Raw genomic sequence first — 5,908 nt, 5'->3', positions numbered from 1 at the left:
TATAAGAGGATAAAGCCTCCACATGAAAAATAAACAATTATCTAAAAAAAAGTTGATCAATTTTTTTATCCGACCCTGACACTTGACATGAGACCCAATCCTGACCTCTCAACTCAAAATCTGAGAAAATTGAAAAACATTTTCTTTTCAAATCAAACACACCCAAGTTTCTTAAGTTCGTTAAATGGAGTACGTTTGATATAATTAGGAAATTCGACCTAGAAATAGACAATGATTATTGATTGGGAAAATTATGCGAATAAGTAAATTTATACTAGTTAATTAACTAACATAGCTATAGTTTGAATTAATTACCACTCACAACCTCTTTCTAGTTATAATTGTGTGTGCCTCTCTCCTCTCTGTCGCCTCTCTCTTCTCTTATACATATACAAATACAATTATATGACAGATGTACAAATACAAGTCACTTCTCTTCGTGCCCTCTCTCACTCATCTCTCTCCACTCTCTGTCCTCTCTCGTTCGTCTCTTTCCACTCTCTACCCTCTCTCGCTCGTCTCTTTCCACTCTCTACCCTCTCTCGCTCATCTCTCTCCACTCTTTATCCTCTCTCGCTCACCTTTATCCACTCTATCCTTTCTCACTCGCTTCTCTCCTCTCTCTCCTATTCTCGCCATATATATAAATGCATATGTAATTATCTGACATATATATATATATATATATATATACTAGAAAGGCATGGCCCGTGCCAGCACGGGCCCAATACGTTCATTTGTGTATCTTTGAACTTTATTTAGTTCTTAATGCTGAAAAATAACTTTGAGTTTTGATTTGTCTACTGTGTCAATATATTCATCTACACTTGTATCAAAAACAATTCTAGTTGTCATTACATAATACATAACATATATAAAATAAATTTTATAATCATGGTAGTTTCAGTTAAATGAAGAGGAGCTCAAAAACTAAATAAATCTTCAATAGTTGATGCAAAGAAAAATTCAACCCATCCATTCAAAAGTCCTCCCTGCATGACTGTCACAAGCTAAGATTTTGACCAACAACCTGAAGCAAAATTAAACAAAATGTTTCATCAAATATAAAGTGCAAATGCATTCACAGAAATCAGAATCATAGGTCCATTTTTGTAAGTACCTTTAGCAACTTGCTTGTGAAATTATTAGAATTGAAAATGTCAACAACAAATAAAAAACATAAAATATGATTTACACTTGATTCTCTTCTACAGAGACTTCACCATTCATTATTTATTTATAATAGAAGGAACTTTAATTGCTTAAAAAATAGAAAATATGTAGTAAACTGATAAGTAACTGTTGAGTTGTAGGATGTAAGGAGAAACAACTTCTTCCCCTATTTATAACGCTTGTATTTTAAGAAGTCGTCAAACTCTTGAAATATCTTCAAGGAATCTTCCTACTTTATGGTGTCTTACATTTTGATCATACTGAAATTAATATCCTTATTTTGTCATATTTAATAAGTAAATGCTTCCGTGTCTGCGGTATGTCACTTTACCTACATTCTTTTTTTCGGCAATACACCACCTAGGCATCTACAATGAATTTCATTGTTGGTTATTTTCATTTATCATGAGATCAAATAGAGTCACTTGTCTCAACTTGTCCTTTCTGAGTTTCTGTCAGTAATATTAGGACTTGAAGAGACGGTCAAAATTGAATGAAAGAACTTCTCTTAGGAATAAAATGCATTAAAATCTCTATTTTCCTTTTCTTATTTATACTACTGCTTGAACTTAGAAAACATTATGAAGACATGATAACCTAGAAGACACGAAAATGACGCCTAATGTAGGAGCTAATGTTCACTGGTTCTTTGTTCTAACAGATACTTTAACATCTGATGAGTTCTTATTAAATAGAATGGCAACTAATATATTATAAAGAGATGCAGCAAACATCATGAAAACTAAATCATTCTTTAGCCTATTCCATAACACCTTCATATTTATAGAGAGCATAAATACAATCATATAGACAATTCCTTATGCAAGCTAGAAACAACTTACCATTAAACTCTTCGTAAAGCTTGTCCTGTTGGTACCCTTTGTCACGATCATTTTTTCATATTCTTCTTCATTTTTTTTTTCTCGAACGTTGAATCTATTCAGTGATAGCAAGCACAATATGATTTTTTTTAATTGTAAAATAACTAAATTTAACATAAGAAACCCATGGAAGAACTTAAAAGTAATACAAAATAGAGATTTTTCTGCTCAAGTTTCAATAATGCAAAGAAATTTTAACTTTTTGAAAGTTGGACTTCTTCAAACACATTATGCGTGTTAGGTATGTAAACATAAGATAAATGTAAAGAATCATACTTATAATACAAAACCTAGAAAGTATATAGTTAGATGATGTTATTATTGTGAGACTCCTATTATGTGCTATCATGTAATGGCGACGCTCATCTTACAAAGCAAAATTTCTACAGTTTCCTTGATCACAAGATAAGGCAAATGTATTGGTGAGATAATTAAAGAAACTAAGCTCACGAAATATCTTGTTTCACCTATAGGCTCTTCCATATATATTGTTGCTACATCTCCCCCCGCCTACTCCATGTAAACATAGTAAGATGACTTTAGATGCACTTACGAAAAATGAGTTAACAGATTAGAAGGTGAGATATATTATATTATCTGATAATGCAGACACCAAAATCAAGAATGAGAGATAATACTAAATGTAAGCTTCATATCATGAACATGGAGACGCCTTTCATGTCCGATTGAGTCTTGTTATTCATATGTGATAGGAAGCTAGCTGTAAACTTTAGGGTAGGACTTCCTATTACCACAGAAAACCAACAGTCCATTCATATGATCTCACACAACAACTTTTGAACACCTAGCAAAAAAAAAAATGAATAAAAGAATTAATTCTTACTTTTAGTGATTCCCCTCAAGATGCAATCATAATTTATGTGTGAAGAAGAGAAAATTGACTTTCACAAAATATCATCATAGAGCATGTAAATCACTTATCATTTCCGATTGAGTTCTATTTATTAATAGAAAACATGAAGCTACTTGTGAACTTGAGGGAAGAAGTTTCTAGTAACATAGAATACCAACAACATGGAAATACACTGTTTATCATCCATGACCTCTATCACCCTGAAACTAACGATTTGTATCAACTTTCAAATCAAGTAAAGAAAATATAGTTGTTGATAGGTTAAGTTCAGTGACAATTTGACAGTACTTTAATGCTTAACTTATTCATAACTTTCTCAAATAGTTTTCTTTGTATAATCACTGCATCGTTACTCATATTCACTTATGTACCACATTATCATCTTGATATAGTAATCAAATCTTAATAAAGCTACCATCTGACCTTTATAAGATGTCCAATAATGTTTCGATAGGATAATATAGTGGCTAAAGACCAAAAGTATCAGACGTTAAAGATAACAAATTTAAAGTTAGAAATTCAATCGAGTTCACGGGTTGTACACCTATACCATCTAAAGGTTATGTGATTAGCTCCATGAGAAAGGATGGAGTACTGATAGTCATAGTCTAGTAAAGAGAAGTGATGTCTTTTCTACACTTTCAAAATTGAAATGCTCCTATTACTTCTAGCTATTACTTCATTAGAATATTTATTTGTCAGGTCTGAAGAAATATATAGAACGTTGTTATTAGTTTCTTAGAAACTTTCTAAAAATCTAGAAAAGTTCATAACACGAAGAAATAAAAAAAAGAAGCAAGACATTCTTAAAAATTGAAAGACTTCTCCTATTAAAGAATGCCATTCTATTCCTTCAAATGTGCATTTTTCAATTCGAACAATGGGGTGCAAGCTTCATTAACCTTTTTATGTAGTGCAGAGTCTTCCCATAACTATGCGGGAAGATATTTGGTGGCCTTTTAGATTTCATGTGAATGTGTTCCGAATGATCTCATCGTACACACTATTTTATGTAGAATGATCATCTATATCTTCTATTGTAGGCGGACGTATTAATAATTTGACATTTTTTTGGAGTTGTGATGTCAACATTAGCTTTTGAGACATTTGATATTGTTCCATCTCTTCTACAGTTGACACATTCTAAAATGAACATCTCTATCACGCCTGCGACAACATCATCAACAACAATAACACAAAGATAATTAGTTACATAAAAGGCAGAATAGTTAAAGATCATTCTAAATGTGATGTGTTTATTCACCTCTCTTAAACTATCATTAGTCTTAATATTTGCAAAATTTAATTACTCAAGAAAAAAGTAAGTTGTTTTATCGAGTTTTTAACTTACTGTAACCACAAGTGCATCTCCAGCAACCAACACTATAATATCAGCACAAGAAACAACTCCAAGACATAGCTCCAACAAATCTCTTAACATCATCGATGAATGAGAAGCCTCTCAATGCCAAATTAGGATTGGCTTGATTTTCAATCCGATTTGCAGAACTTGAAATGAAATTAAGAAGCACAGTCCATCATTACCCTGCAAAGACCAAAATTTTAAATAGGAAAAAGCAAAATAGAATCAGGAACAAAGCAAATTCAGTAAGAATGTATGTGAAACATTTGGTCACGATACAGAGTTCAAGAAAATAAGGATGACTTTTAAATCGTATGATCTTGAAAATAAATATGTGTCTAATACATCAAAATTTTATCTAAAATTTGTGGTCTTAAACATGTCACGTAGAATGTCGGAATCTAAGAGTTGGTGAATAAAGAAAGAGATATTTTTTGTTTTGAAAAGACTAAAAAAGCGAGTAAAGACACATAAACTGAAATTGATGGAGTAATACTCACATTAACAAAGCAATCATGGAAATGCAGCATTTTGAGTATGATTTTTGCAGTATTTGGAGCCTTTGGAACTTGTTGCTGAACTAAGTCTTTAATAATATTATCAGCTTTTGGCGTAGAAATTAAGCTCAAATCAATTTAACCTATTAGACAACTGAACTTTTTGGTTCAAACATAATAGTTAGTGAGGTCAATAACATGTAGTAACTGAAATCAAAGAACAAAAGGCAAGAATAAGACTTCTGCTACAAAATTTCATTTTTCTTTTCAAAACTTACAACTTGAAAGGGAAAACAAGTTGATTTAGGCAAATTATCAAACACCCTTGGTACATTACAGCGCAAACCTGGCATAATATTGACATGCATGTAAAACTTTTCACCCCAACTTCATCATCAAAGAACCCATCCACCCTAAAATGTATTTTCAATATTTTTTACACAAATTTTATTACCGATTCAAGCAATTTCCATTTCAAACAAAGACTATCAACTTTCATTATCAATAAAAAGAGAAAATAAAAATACAATGGAAAAAAAAGAATGAAGAAACAGATACGGAGAAAAGAAGGTGAAAACACTTACCAGTTTCAATCTTGAGAGAGTCTGAGTTGTAGGAGACAAAGATGAAAATTCACAATTGAAAGAGCTTGCCTCAGATGAGTTTATGTTGTAAAGTACATAAATTTATTATCTTTCCACGTGTTGAAGAGCCAATCAGATTAGGCCAGAAAGGGCCCAATATGAGAGAGGTTCCACCGTACAATATACGATGGCTTTTGTACAATGATAATGATAAGATGTTGTGTTAGTCCTTTTCTTGTTCACTTATTAATACAATAAAAGATAATATATATATATATATATATATATAAATAAGCCACAATGCAACTATCATTGTAACTATCTTGTTAGTTTTCAATCAAAAACTAACAAGATTTTTAGTTACATATTTATTATTTGAGCTATTTATTACTCATTCCTTTTGAATTTGTTAATCTGATTTTGATCTGACACATAGTTTACGATAGTAAATTAGATTTTGAGAAAAAACATTAAGTGATACTTGAAGTTGTCTCAGAATTTCAAAAAAACACCTTAACTTTGCGTGCGTCTTATTA

At 31.4% G+C, this 5,908-nt stretch overlaps 1 long non-coding RNA gene across 1 annotated transcript; it reads right to left on the bottom strand.

The window, feature by feature from the left end:
• Positions 1-924: 924 nt before the first annotated feature.
• Positions 925-5,333, bottom strand: LOC107057877 (uncharacterized). The gene is made up of 4 exons (XR_001471611.1): positions 4,792-5,333; positions 4,280-4,474; positions 2,016-2,859; positions 925-1,030 (listed from the first exon to the last, which is right to left on the bottom strand). It is a non-coding gene; the product is annotated as an uncharacterized lncRNA (long non-coding RNA).
• Positions 5,334-5,908: the final 575 nt, after the last annotated feature.

Source organism: Solanum tuberosum, unplaced genomic scaffold (assembly GCF_000226075.1).
Source record: "Solanum tuberosum cultivar DM 1-3 516 R44 unplaced genomic scaffold, SolTub_3.0 scf00398, whole genome shotgun sequence".
Classification (NCBI taxonomy): domain Eukaryota; kingdom Viridiplantae; phylum Streptophyta; class Magnoliopsida; order Solanales; family Solanaceae; genus Solanum; species Solanum tuberosum.
This window is presented reverse-complemented; position numbering and strand designations above follow the sequence as displayed.